This window comes from Mus musculus, chromosome 10 (assembly GCF_000001635.26).
Source record: "Mus musculus strain C57BL/6J chromosome 10, GRCm38.p6 C57BL/6J".
NCBI classification, from domain to species: Eukaryota; Metazoa; Chordata; class Mammalia; order Rodentia; family Muridae; genus Mus; species Mus musculus.
Window position 1 is genome coordinate 70,880,789 of NC_000076.6, and position 13,603 is coordinate 70,894,391.

Consider the following 13,603-nt stretch of genomic DNA (forward strand, 5'->3'; position numbering starts at 1 on the left):
AATTCTCGATCTTACAGTACAAGCCATTGCTGTTCTGTTCAGGAATTTTTCCCCTGTGCCCGTATCTTCAAGGCTTTTCCCCACTTTCTCCTCTATAAGTTTCAGTGTCTCTGGTTTTATGTGAAGTTCCTTGATCCACTTAGATTTGACCTTAGTACAAGGAGATAGGAATGGATCAATTCGCATTCTTCTACATGATAACAACCAGTTGTGCCAGCACCATTTGTTGAAAATGCTGTCTTTTTTCCACTGGATGGTTTTAGCTCCCTTGTCGAAGATCAAGTGACCATAGGTGTGTGGGTTCATTTCTGAGTCTTCAATTCTATTCCATTGGTCTACTTGTCTGTCTCTATACCAGTACCATGCAGTTTTTATCACAATTGCTCTGTAGTAAAGCTTTAGGTCAGGCATGGTGATTCCACCAAAGGTTCTTTTATCCTTGAGAAGACTTTTTGCTATCCTAGGTTTTTTGTTATTCCAGATGAATTTGCAAATTGCTCCTTCTAATTCGTTGAAGAATTGAGTTGGAATTTTGATGGGGATTGCATTGAATCTGTAGATTGCTTTTGGCAAGATAGCCATTTTTACAATGTTGATCCTGCCAATCCATGAGCATGGGAGATCTTTCCATCTTCTGAGATCTTCTTTAATTTCTTTCTTCAGAGATTTGAAGTTTTTATCATACAGATCTTTCACTTCCTTAGTTAGAGTCATGCCAAGATATTTTATATTATTTGTGACTATTGAGAAGGGTGTTGTTTCCCTAATTTCTTTCTCAGCCTGTTTATTCTTTGTGTAGAGAAAGGCCATTGACTTGTTTGAGTTTATTTTATATCCAGCTACTTTACTGAAGCTGTTTATCAGGTTTAGGAGTTCTCTGGTAGAATTTTTAGGGTCACTTATATATACTATCATATCATCTGCAAAAAGTGATATTTTGACTTCCTCTTTTCCAATTTGTATCCCCTTGATCTCCTTTTGTTGTCGAATTGCTCTGGCTAATACTTCAAGTACTATGTTGAAAAGGTAGGGAGAAAGTGGGCAACCTTGTCTAGTCCCTGATTTTAGTGGGATTGCTTCCAGCTTCTCTCCATTTACTTTGATGTTGGCTACTGGTTTGCTGTAGATTGCTTTTATCATGTTTAGGTATGGGCCTTGAATTCCTGATCTTTCCAAAACTTTTATCATGAATGGGTGTTGGATCTTGTCAAATGCTTTTTCTGCATCTAACAAGATGATCATGTGGTTTTTGTCTTTGAGTTTGTTTATATCATGGATTACATTGATGGATTTTCGTATATTAAACCATCCCTGCGTGCTCGCTTCGGCAGCACATATACTAAAATTGGAACGATACAGAGAAGATTAGCATGGCCCCTGCGCAAGGATGACACGCAAATTCGTGAAGCGTTCCATATTTTTAAAAGCAGTAAGGGAAAAAGGTCAAGTAACATATAAAGGCAAGCCTATCAGAATTACACCAGATTTTTCACCAGAGACTATGAAAGCCAGAAGAGCCTGGACAGATGTTATACAGACACTAAGAGAACACAAACTGCAGCCCAGGCTACTATACCCAGCCAAACTCTCAATTATCATAGAGGGAGAAACCAAAGTATTCCACGACAAAACCAAATTCACGCATTATCTCTCCACGAATCCAGCCCTTCAAAGGATAATAACAGAAAAAAACCAATACAAGAACGGGAACAACGCCCTAGAAAAAACAAGAAGGTAATCCCTCAACAAACCTAAAAGAAGACAGCCACAAGAACAGAATGCCACCTTTAACAACTAAAATAACAGGAAGCAACAATTACTTTTCCTTAATATCTCTTAACATCAATGGTCTCAACTCGCCAATAAAAAGACATAGACTAACAAACTGGCTACACAAACAAGACCCAACATTTTGCTGCTTACAGGAAACTCATCTCAGAGAAAAAGATAGACACTACCTCAGAATGAAAGGCTGGAAAACAATTTTCCAAGCAAATGGTATGAAGAAACAAGCAGGAGTAGCCATCCTAATATCTGATAAGATTGACTTCCAACCCAAAGTCATCAAAAAAGACAAGGAGGGACACTTCATTCTCATCAAAGGTAAAATCCTCCAAGAGGAACTCTCAATTCTGAATATCTATGCTCCAAATACAAGAGCAGCCACATTCACTAAAGAAACTTTAGTAAAGCTCAAAGCACACATTGCGCCTCACACAATAATAGTGGGAGACTTCAACACACCACTTTCACCAATGGACAGATCATGGAAACAGAAACTAAACAGGGACACACTGAAACTAACAGAAGTGATGAAACAAATGGATCTGACAGATATCTACAGAACATTTTTCCCTAAAACAAAAGGATATACCTTCTTCTCAGCACCTCATGGTACCTTCTCCAAAATTGACCACATAATAGGTCACAAATCAGGCCTCAACAGATTCAAAAATATTGAAATTGTCCCATGTATCCTATCAGATCACCATGCACTAAGGCTGATCTTCAATAACAAAATAAATAACAGAAAGCCAACATTCACATGGAAACTGAACAACACTCTTCTCAATGATACCTTGGTCAAGGAAGGAATAAAGAAAGAAATTAAAGACTTTTTAGAGTTTAATGAAAATGAAGCCACAACGTACCCAAACCTTTGGGACACAATGAAAGCATTTCTAAGAGGGAAACTCATAGCTATGAGTGCCTTCAAGAAAAAACGGGAGAGAGCACATACTAGCAGCTTGACAACACATCTAAAAGCTCTAGAAAAAAAGGAAGCAAATTCACCCAAGAGGAGTAGACGGCAGGAAATAATCAAACTCAGGGGTGAAATCAACCAAGTGGAAACAAGAAGAACTATTCAAAGAATTAACCAAACGAGGAGTTGGTTCTTTGAGAAAATCAACAAGATAGATAAACCCTTAGCTAGACTCACTAAAGGGCACAGGGACAAAATCCTAATTAACAAAATCAGAAATGAAAAGGGAGACATAACAACAGATCCTGAAGAAATCCAAAACACCATCAGATCCTTCTACAAAAGGCTATACTCAACAAAACTGGAAAACCTGGACGAAATGGACAAATTTCTGGACAGATACCAGGTACCAAAGTTGAATCAGGATCAAGTTGACCTTCTAAACAGTCCCATATCCCCTAAAGAAATAGAAGCAGTTATTAATAGTCTCCCAGCCAAAAAAAGCCCAGGACCAGACGGGTTTAGTGCAGAGTTCTATCAGACCTTCAAAGAAGATCTAACTCCAGTTCTGCACAAACTTTTTCACAAGATAGAAGTAGAAGGTATTCTACCCAACTCATTTTATGAAGCCACTATTACTCTGATACCTAAACCACAGAAAGATCCAACAAAGATAGAGAACTTCAGACCAATTTCTCTTATGAACATCGATGCAAAAATTCTTAATAAAATTCTCGCTAACCGAATCCAAGAACACATTAAAGCAATCATCCATCCTGACCAAGTAGGTTTTATTCCAGGGATGCAGGGATGGTTTAATATACGAAAATCCATCAATGTAATCCATTATATAAACAAACTCAAAGACAAAAACCACATGATCATCTCGTTAGATGCAGAAAAAGCATTTGACAAGATCCAACACCCATTCATGATAAAAGTTCTGGAAAGATCAGGAATTCAAGGCCAATACCTAAACATGATAAAAGCAATCTACAGCAAACCAGTAGCCAACATCAAAGTAAATGGAGAGAAGCTGGAAGCAATCCCACTAAAATCAGGGACTAGACAAGGCTGCCCACTTTCTCCCTACCTTTTCAACATAGTACTTGAAGTATTAGCCAGAGCAATTCGACAACAAAAGGAGATCAAGGGGATACAAATTGGAAAAGAGGAAGTCAAAATATCACTTTTTGCAGATGATATGATAGTATATATAAGTGACCCTAAAAATTCCAACAGAGAACTCCTAAACCTGATAAACAGCTTCGGTGAAGTAGCTGGATATAAAATTAACTCAAACAAGTCAATGGCCTTTCTCTACACAAAGAATAAACAGGCTGAGAAAGAAATTAGGGAAACAACACCCTTCTCAATAGCCACAAATAATATAAAATATCTCGGCGTGACTCTAACGAAGGAAGTGAAAGATCTGTATGATAAAAACTTCAAGTCCCTGAAGAAAGACATTAAAGAAGATCTCAGAAGATGGAAAGATCTCCCATGCTCATGGATTGGCAGGACCAACATTGTAAAAATGGCTATCTTGCCAAAAGCAATCTACAGATTCAATGCAATCCCCATTAAAATTCCAACTCAATTCTTCAACGAATTAGAAGGAGCAATTTGCAAATTCATCTGGAATAACAAAAAACCGAGGATAGCAAAAACTCTTCTCAAGGATAAAAGAACCTCTGGTGGAATCACCATGCCTGACCTAAAGCTTTACTACAGAGCAATTGTGATAAAAACTGCATGGTACTGGTATAGAGACAGACAAGTGGACCAATGGAATAGAATTGAAGACCCAGAAATGAACCCACACACCTATGGTCACTTGATCTTCGACAAGGGAGCCAAAACCATCCAGTGGAAGAAAGACAGCATTTTCAACAATTGGTGCTGGCACAACTGGTTGTTATCATGTAGAAGAATGCGAATCGATCCATACTTATCTCCTTGTACTAAGGTCAAATCTAAGTGGATCAAGGAACTTCACATAAAACCAGAGACACTGAAACTTATAGAGGAGAAAGTGGGGAAAAGCCTTGAAGATATGGGCACAGGGGAAAAATTCCTGAACAGAACAGCAATGGCTTGTGCTGTAAGATCGAGAATTGACAAATGGGACCTAATGAAACTCCAAAGTTTCTGCAAGGCAAAAGACACTGTCTATAAGACAAAAAGACCACCAACAGACTGGGAAAGGATCTTTACCTATCCTAAATCAGATAGGGGACTAATATCCAACATATATAAAGAACTCAAGAAGGTGGACCTCAGAAAATCAAATAACCCCCTTAAAAAATGGGGCTCAGAACTGAACAAAGAATTCTCACCTGAGGAATACCGAATGGCAGAGAAGCACCTGAAAAAATGTTCAACATCCTTAATCATCAGGGAAATGCAAATCAAAACAACCCTGAGATTCCACCTCACACCAGTGAGAATGGCTAAGATCAAAAATTCAGGTGACAGCAGATGCTGGCGAGGATGTGGAGAAAGAGGAACACTCCTCCATTGTTGGTGGGATTGCAGGCTTGTACAACCACTCTGGAAATCAGTCTGGCGGTTCCTCAGAAAATTGGACATAGTACTACCAGAGGATCCAGCAATACCTCTCCTGGGCATATATCCAGAAGAAGCCCCAACTGGTAAGAAGGACACATGCTCCACTATGTTCATAGCAGCCTTATTTATAATAGCCAGAAACTGGAAAGAACCCAGATGCCCCTCAACAGAGGAATGGATACAGAAAATGTGGTACATCTACACAATGGAGTACTACTCAGCTATTAAAAAGAATGAATTTATGAAATTCCTAGCCAAATGGATGGACCTGGAGAGCATCATCCTGAGTGAGGTAACACAATCACAAAGGAACTCACACAATATGTACTCACTGATAAGTGGATACTAGCCCAAAACCTAGGATACCCACGATATAAGATACAATTTCCTAAACACATGAAACTCAAGAAAAATGAAGACTGAAGTGTGGACACTATGCCCCTCCTTAGAAGTGGGAACAAAACACCCATGGAAGGAGTTACAGAAACAAAGTTTGGAGCTGAGATGAAAGGATGGACCATGTAGAGACTGCCATATCCAGGGATCCACCCCATAATCAGCATCCAAACGCTGACACCATTGCATATACTAGCAAGATTTTATCGAAAGGACCCAGATGTAGCTGTCTCTTGTGAGACTATGCCGGGGCCTAGCAAACACAGAAGTGGATGCTCACAGTCAGCTAATGGATGGATCACAGGGCTCCCAATGGAGGAGCTAGAGAAAGTACCCAAGGAGCTAAAGGGATCTTCAACCCTATAGGTGGAACAACATTATGAACTAACCAGTACCCCTGAGCTCTTGACTCTAGCTGCATATGTATCAAAAGATGGCCTAGTCGGCCATCACTGGAAAGAGAGGCCCATTGGACACGCAGACTTTGTGTGCCCCGGTACAGGGGAACGCCAGGGCCAAAGGCAGGGAGTGGGTGGGTAGGGGAGTGGGGGTGGGTGGGTATGGGGGACTTTTGGTATAGCATTGGAAATGTAAATGAGCTAAATACCTAATAAAAAATGGAAAAAAAAAAAAAAAAAAAAACCATCCCTGCATCCCTGGAATAAAACCTACTTGGTCAGGATGGATGATTGCTTTAATATGTTCTTGGATTCGGTTAGCGAGAATTTTATTGAGGATTTTTGCATCGATATTCATAAGAGAAATTGGTCTGAAGTTCTCTATCTTTGTTGGGTCTTTCTGTGGTTTAGGTATCAGAGTAATAGTGGCTTCATAAAATGAGTTGGGTAGAGTACCTTCTACTTCTATTTTGTGAAATAGTTTGTGCAGAACTGGAATTAGATCTTCTTTGAAGGTCTGATAGAACTCTGCACTAAACCCGTCTGGTCCTGGGCTTTTTTGGCTGGGAGACTATTAATAACTACTTCTATTTCTTTAGGTGATATGGGACTGTTTAGATGGTCAACTTGATCCTGATTCAACTTTGGTACCTGGTATCTGTCCAGAAATTTGTCCATTTCGTCCAGGTTTTCCAGTTTTGTTGAGTATAGCCTTTTGTAGAAGGATCTGATGGTGTTTTGGATTTCTTCAGGATCTGTTGTTATGTCTCCCTTTTCATTTCTGATTTTGTTAATTAGGATTTTGTCCCTGTGCCCTTTAGTGAGTCTAGCTAAGGGTTTATCTATCTTGTTGATTTTCTCAAAGAACCAACTCCTCGTTTGGTTAATTCTTTGAATAGTTCTTCTTGTTTCCACTTGGTTGATTTCACCCCTGAGTTTGATTATTTCCTGCCGTCTACTCCTCTTGGGTGAATTTGCTTCCTTTTTTTCTAGAGCTTTTAGATGTGTTGTCAAGCTGCTAGTATGTGCTCTCTCCCGTTTCTTCTTGGAGGCACTCAGAGCTATGAGTTTCCCTCTTAGAAATGCTTTCATTGTGTCCCATAGGTTTGGGTACGTTGTGGCTTCATTTTCATTAAACTCTAAAAAGTCTTTAATTTCTTTCTTTATTCCTTCCTTGACCAAGGTATCATTGAGAAGAGTGTTGTTCAGTTTCCACGTGAATGTTGGCTTTCTGTTATTTGTGTTGTTATTGAAGATCAGTCTTAGTCCATGGTGGTCTGATAGGATACATGGGACAATTTCAATATTTTTGTATCTGTTGAGGCCTGTTTTGTGACCAATTATATGGTCAATTTTGGAGAAGGTCCCGTGAGGTGCTGAGAAGAAGGTATATCCTTTTGTTTTAGGATAAAATGTTCTGTAGATATCTGTCAGATCCATTTGTTTCATAACTTCTGTTAGTTTCACTGTGTCCCTGTTTAGTTTCTGTTTCCACGATCTGTCCATTGATGAAAGTGGTGTGTTGAAGTCTCCCACTATTATTGTGTGAGGTGCAACGTGTGCTTTGAGCTTTACTAAGGTGTCTTTAATGAATGTGGCTGCCCTTGCATTTGGAGCGTAGATATTCAGAATTGTGAGTTCCTCTTGGAGGATTTTACCTTTGATGAGTATGAAGTGTCCCTCCTTGTCTTTTTTGATAACTTTGGGTTGGAAGTCGATTTTATCCGATATTAAAATGGCTACTCCAGCTTGTTTCTTCAGACCATTTGCTTGGAAAATTGTTTTCCAGCCTTTCGCTCTGAGGTAGTGTCTGTCTTTTTCTCTGAGATGGGTTTCAGCAGAATGTTGGGTCCTGTTTGTGTAGCCAGTCTGTTAGTCTATGTCTTTTTATTGGGGAGTTGAGACCATTGATATTAAGAGATATTAAGGAAAAGTAATTGTTGCTTCCTGTTATTTTTGTTGTTAAAGTTGGCATTCTGTTCTTGTGGCTGTCTTCTTTTAGTTTTGTTGAGGGATTATCTTCTTGTTTTTTCTAGGGCGTGGTTCCCGTCCTTGTATTGGTTTTTTTCTGTTATTGTCCTTTGAAGGGCTGGATTCGTGGAGAGATAATGGGTGAATTTAGTTTTGTCGTGGAATACTTTGGTTTCTCCATCTATGGTAATTGAGAGTTTGGCTGGGTATAGTAGCCTGGGCTGGAATTTGTGTTCTCTTAGTGTCTGTATAACATCTGTCCAGGCTCTTCTGGCTTTCATAGTCTCTGGTGAAAAGTCTGGTGTAATTCTGATAGGCTTGCCTTTATATGTTACTTGACCTTTTTCCCTTACTGCTTTTAGTATTCTATCTTTATTTAGTGCATTTGATGTTCTGATTATTATGTGTCGGGAGGAATTTCTTTTGTGGTCCAGTCTATTTGGAGTTCTGTAGGCTTCTTGTATGTTCATGGGCATCTCTTTCTTTAGATTTGGGAAGTTTTCTTCAATAATTTTGTTGAAGATGTTTGCTGGTCCTTTGAGTTGAAAATCTTCATTCTCATCCACTCCTATTATGCATAGGTTTGGTCTTCTCATTGTGTCCTGGATTTCCTGGATGTTTTGAGTTAGGATCTTTTTGCATTTTCCATTTTCTTTGATTGTTGTGCCGATTTTCTCTATGGAATCTTCTGCACCTGAGATTCTCTCTTCCATCTCTTGTATTCTGTTTCTGATGCTGGCATCTATGGTTCCAGATTTCTTTCCTAGGGTTTCTATCTCCAGCATTGCCTCACTTTGGGTTTTCTTTATTGTGTCTACTTCCCTTTTTAGGTCTAGTATGGTTTTGTTCATTTCTATCACCTGTTTCGATGTGTTTTCCTGTTTTTCTATAAGGACTTCTACCTGTTTGGTTGTGTTTTCCTGTTTTTCTTTAAGGACTTGTAACTCTTTAGCAGTGTTCTCCTGTATTTCTTTAAGTGAGTTATTAAATTCCTTCTTTATGTCCTCTACCATCATCATGAGAAATGCTTTTAAATCCAGGTCTACCTTTTCAGGTGTGTTAGGATGTCCTGGACTGGGTGAAGTGGGAGTGCTGGGTTCTGATGATGGTGAGTGGTCTTGGTTCCTGTTAGTAGGATTCTTACGTTTACCTTTCGCCATCTGGCAATCTCTGGAGTTAGTTGTTATAGTTGTCTTTGTTTAGAGATTGTTCCTCTGTTGCTTTTGTTACCCTCTATCAGCAGACGTGGGAGGCTAGCTCTCTCCTCTGAGTTTCAGTGGTCAGAGCAGTCTCTGCAGGCAAGCTCTCCTCTTTCAGGGAAGGTGCACAGTTATCTGGTGTTTGGACCTCCTCCTGGCTGAAGATGGAGGCCCAAAACAGGATCTTTCCCAGAAGCTGTGTTGCTTTGGCCAGGAAGGTGGTTGGTTGTCTGGAACCGAAGATGGCGCCGCCTCAGAAGCTTTCTGGCTCTCGCCAGGAAGGCGGTCGGTTGTCTGGAGCCGAAGGTGGCGCCGCCTCAGAAGCTCTGTGGCTCTCGCCAGGAAGGTGGCTGGTTGTCTGGAGCTGAAGATGGCGCCGCCTCAGAAGCTCTGTGGCTCTCGCCAGGAAGGTGGCCTGTTGTCTGGAGCCGAAGATGGCGCCGCCTCAGAAGCTCTCTGGCTCTCGCCAGGAAGGTGGCCGGTTGTCTGGAGCCGAAGATGGCGCCGCCTTAGAAGCTCTCTGGCTCTCGCCTTTCCCAGAAACGGCTGGCCTCTGTATTCCACACCATCACCCGTGCAGCCTGCCCTCCGCAGAGTCCTGGAGCCAAGGAGACTCCCACTGCCAGGGCCTGAGGCACAAACCTCTCAGGCTGGCGGATCCCTGTGCACTCACCAGGAAGGTAGCCAGTTGTCTGGAGCCGAAGATGGCGCCGCCTCAGAAGCTCTGTGGCTCTCCGATATCCTAGGTCCTCTCCAATCCTGATATGCACTGCTGGTCTCTGCCGTTGTGTCGGGGAGGGGGGAAGCATTGTTTACAGGGTTTAAGGCAAACACCCGACTTTTAGTCACATGTTCAAAGAGTAGACACTTCAATGCTGTTAGAACAGATTCTCTCAAATGTAGTTATAACTGGGTCACTTAAGAAAACGTTTCTCAGGGCTGGAGAGATGGCTCAGCGGGTAAGAGCACTGACTGTTCAGTGGTCCTGAGCTCAAATCCCAGCAACCACATGGTGGTTCACAACCCTCCGTAATGAGATCTGATGTCCACTTCTGGTGCATCTGAAGACAGCTCCAGTGTACCTATGTATAATAATAAATACATCTTTGAGACGGAGAGAGCGGGGCTGACCAGAGAGAGCAGAGGTCCTAAAAAATTCAATTCCTAACAACCACATGAAGGCTCACAACCAACTGTTCAGCTACAGTGTACCCATATACACTAAATAAATAGATAAAATTTTTTAAAGGAAAAAAAGTTTCTCACGTCAGTTTTATCTTATAGAATTACTTTCCACATTTGTATTAATGGTATTTGTGGTGGTGTTTAAATTTCAAATTTCTAATTTTTTAAAGCTCTACTGTATAGAAAAGTTTCAGAAACAACCATGTGTGTGTGTGTGTGTGTATACATATATGTGTGTGTGTGTATGTGTATACACATATATATGTACACACACACTTTACCCACAGTTTCTCTCCAGTTACCATCTTACTACAAAATATTTGTCAGAACTAAGACACCAACCTGGAGACTGGAGAGTTGGCTCAGCACGAGGGGTTGAGAGTCGCTGGTCAAGAACAACTTTAAAGTTTCCTGGAGACCTTCACTCTTGTAGCTACAACTTCCTTTAGGAGCAGATGTAATCATGAGCTTGTGACATTAACTAGTGGTATGTGTCACCTGTATTACTCAAACTAATTTTTTCAAATTTAAATTGGATTTAAAAGTAAAACCATAGGTGTTGTTTTTTAAATTATACAGAAGAGCCTGAAATTTGAAATTCATTCCCCTCCCCAAATTCCAAATCCAAAAATTATTGTTTTAAATAGCTTGTGGGCTTTAGAGGTGTGTGGGTTTGCTTATTTAGTGATGGTTGTTGTAAGTTTGCATGGTGTATGTCTGTGTATCTGGGTAAGGCGATTTGCCAACATGAAAGTTAAGAAACTGGACTCACGGAAACTTTAAGAACTTCCACATCTATCGGTTCTGATTTCCCTCAGTCAAGCTTTGAAATGTCTGTTTCCTAGTCGCTGTCTGTCCTTTGTGGTCCTGTTAACTCTGGCTTTACTGACTTCTCATCTTCATTACTTTTCTTCAAATGCTGTCAGACTCTCACTGATGATGGGAAAGCTAGGCTGGTTATTATCGGTACCTAGACTGGCTTTATGGAAGGTTAGGTAATTTGGCTGCAAATAACAGAAGTAGCTTTGGACTAAGCAGATGAAGAATACGATGTCTGGTGGAGGAACTGCAAGGGACAGGCAGTGTGAAGGTAGAAAATGGCCGCTGAGAAAATCACTAGGAATGGCAGCAATGAGTCAGACCCCCTGGGATGGTGAGGGATGTTCAATGAGGGATGCAGGCATTCAGGGATGCCAGGTGGGAGATGTGGGGATGCGGGAAGGCAGGGGTACGGGGATCACACAGGCATGTGAACATCACACACATATAAAGGGGATCATATGTACAGAACCTTTGGAATTTCTTCCTCTTCTCCTTCTCGTCCTCCTCTTCCTCCTTCTCCTCCCTCTCCCCCTCCTCCCTCTCCCCCTTCTCCTCCCCCTCCTCCTTCTCCCCCTCCTCCTCCTCTCTTCTCCTCCACCCCCTCCCCCTTCTCCTCCTCTTCCTCCTTCTTCCTACTCTGGCTAAGCCTTCTGTAACCATGTTGAGTGGATGTTGTGTAAGCGCATGTGCCTGTATTATTTCAGATTTCAGGTAAAAGACTTTTAAAATTCAGTATAATGCCTGTTTGGGTTTATCATTCCTACCCTGTATCATGTTGAGGCATACATATAACTTTTCTACCATAACCTTTGGAAAAATTTTTTGCAAGGGAATGTTGAATTTTGCCAAATAGTTTTCTGTCTCTACACTCTGGTCCTCTTAGTGTGACGTATCTGATTTACCGAGTTATTACGTGTATTGAACTGCCTTTGCATTACTGGGTTGAAACCCATTTGGCTGGGGTGAGCAATCTCTTTATACAGTGTTGAAATCTGTCTACAAGTATCTTATGTGGGGAGGTGCGATTTTACTTATCAGGAATGTTGGTCTACAGCTGTTTTGTGTGTGTTCTTGTCTGATGTCAGAGTCAGAGTTAGACTCAACTAAAATGAGTGGCAAGGGGGTGGTACACATCTGTAATCCAGCATTCAGAAGGTGGAGGCAGGAGGATGAGGATTTTATGGTCACCCTCCATGAAGTAGTGAGTTTGAGGCTAGCCTGAACAGGGTGAGACCAAATAAACCAGTTAAGGAAGGAAAAACAGTTTGAAAGTATCTCTTGCGTTTCACCGTCTGTGAAATGTTTAGAAAATGTCACCCATTCTCAAAAGTGACTTGGAAACAGGTTTTATGTACCTGTTGGAGTGCGATGTGAACTCTCTAGAGCGGCCACACATGAAGACTTGGTCACTTGCGTTTTAGCACTGGGTATTACCAGTTCATCCAGGTTTTCTATGTCTCTAACCCTGTTGGATGTATGTCTGGGAATGTAGCAGTTCCCTGTAGGCTATTCAAAGCACTGGTTGGTGTATTCTTACAGTGGTCTTTCATGACTCTTTGTAATTATATGTTATTATATATGTTCTTTTCTCACCCTTAATTTCAATATTTAGATTTTTTTGGTTCTTGTGCAAAGAGAGTTCTTAACTAATAAACTAACTTGTTTGCTCATTTGAAATAATTTTCCATTTTTTCCATGTTATAACCTTCATCATATAATCAATTCCCTCTAATTTGGGCTTTAGGTTCTGTTTTGACCAATAGTCAAACTTTCTTGAACAACCAAAAACCTAAGTTATAACACTCAGTGACTATGAAATACAGTATGAAGGCACCACAGCCTTGATGGGATTTGTGATTCTCTCTAAAGGGCTCCTATGTCAGAGGCATTGTATGTGTGTGTGTGTGGGTGTGGGGAGGGGGTTGCTTTCAGAGGTGGAGGTTAAAGGGAAGTCTCTTAGGAGGGACTGACGCTGCTCTTGTGGAACATCTGGGTTAGTTTCTAGAAGAGCTAGCTCCAGACAGAGTGGGAAGTACCCTTCCCAGTATGCTGCTCTCCGTTTCTCTAACCCATCACTCTCTACCCTAACGTCATCTGCCACAGGGTCCTCACTGAGCCACACTGGCCCCAGATAAGCCCATTTTCTCCATCAAGTTGCCCATCCCAAGAAACTGATAATAATACCTCAAGTGTATCTTTGAGGTCTACTGTTGGTTCATTTGAGATCTTCCTTCCTTTTACAATATAGACCTTAATGTTAGTCTATCTATTCTTAGTGCCGAGTTCGCTGTGTGTCAATCATTTGATGTGTCTTTATCTGTTTTCACTCACTTCAAATTGTTCTCTCTTGATTTCTC

The 13,603-nt window shown here is 41.0% G+C and overlaps 1 long non-coding RNA gene and 1 other non-coding gene across 3 annotated transcripts in view; both read left to right on the forward strand.

The window, feature by feature from the left end:
• The window catches only part of 4930533K18Rik (RIKEN cDNA 4930533K18 gene), a 65,600-nt gene that overhangs the window by 12,148 nt on the left and 39,849 nt on the right, over positions 1-13,603 (forward strand). The window lies entirely within an intron of this gene.
• Positions 1,316-1,422, forward strand: Gm24486. Its single transcript, XR_003949137.1, has one exon. It is a non-coding gene; the product is annotated as a U6 spliceosomal RNA (small nuclear RNA).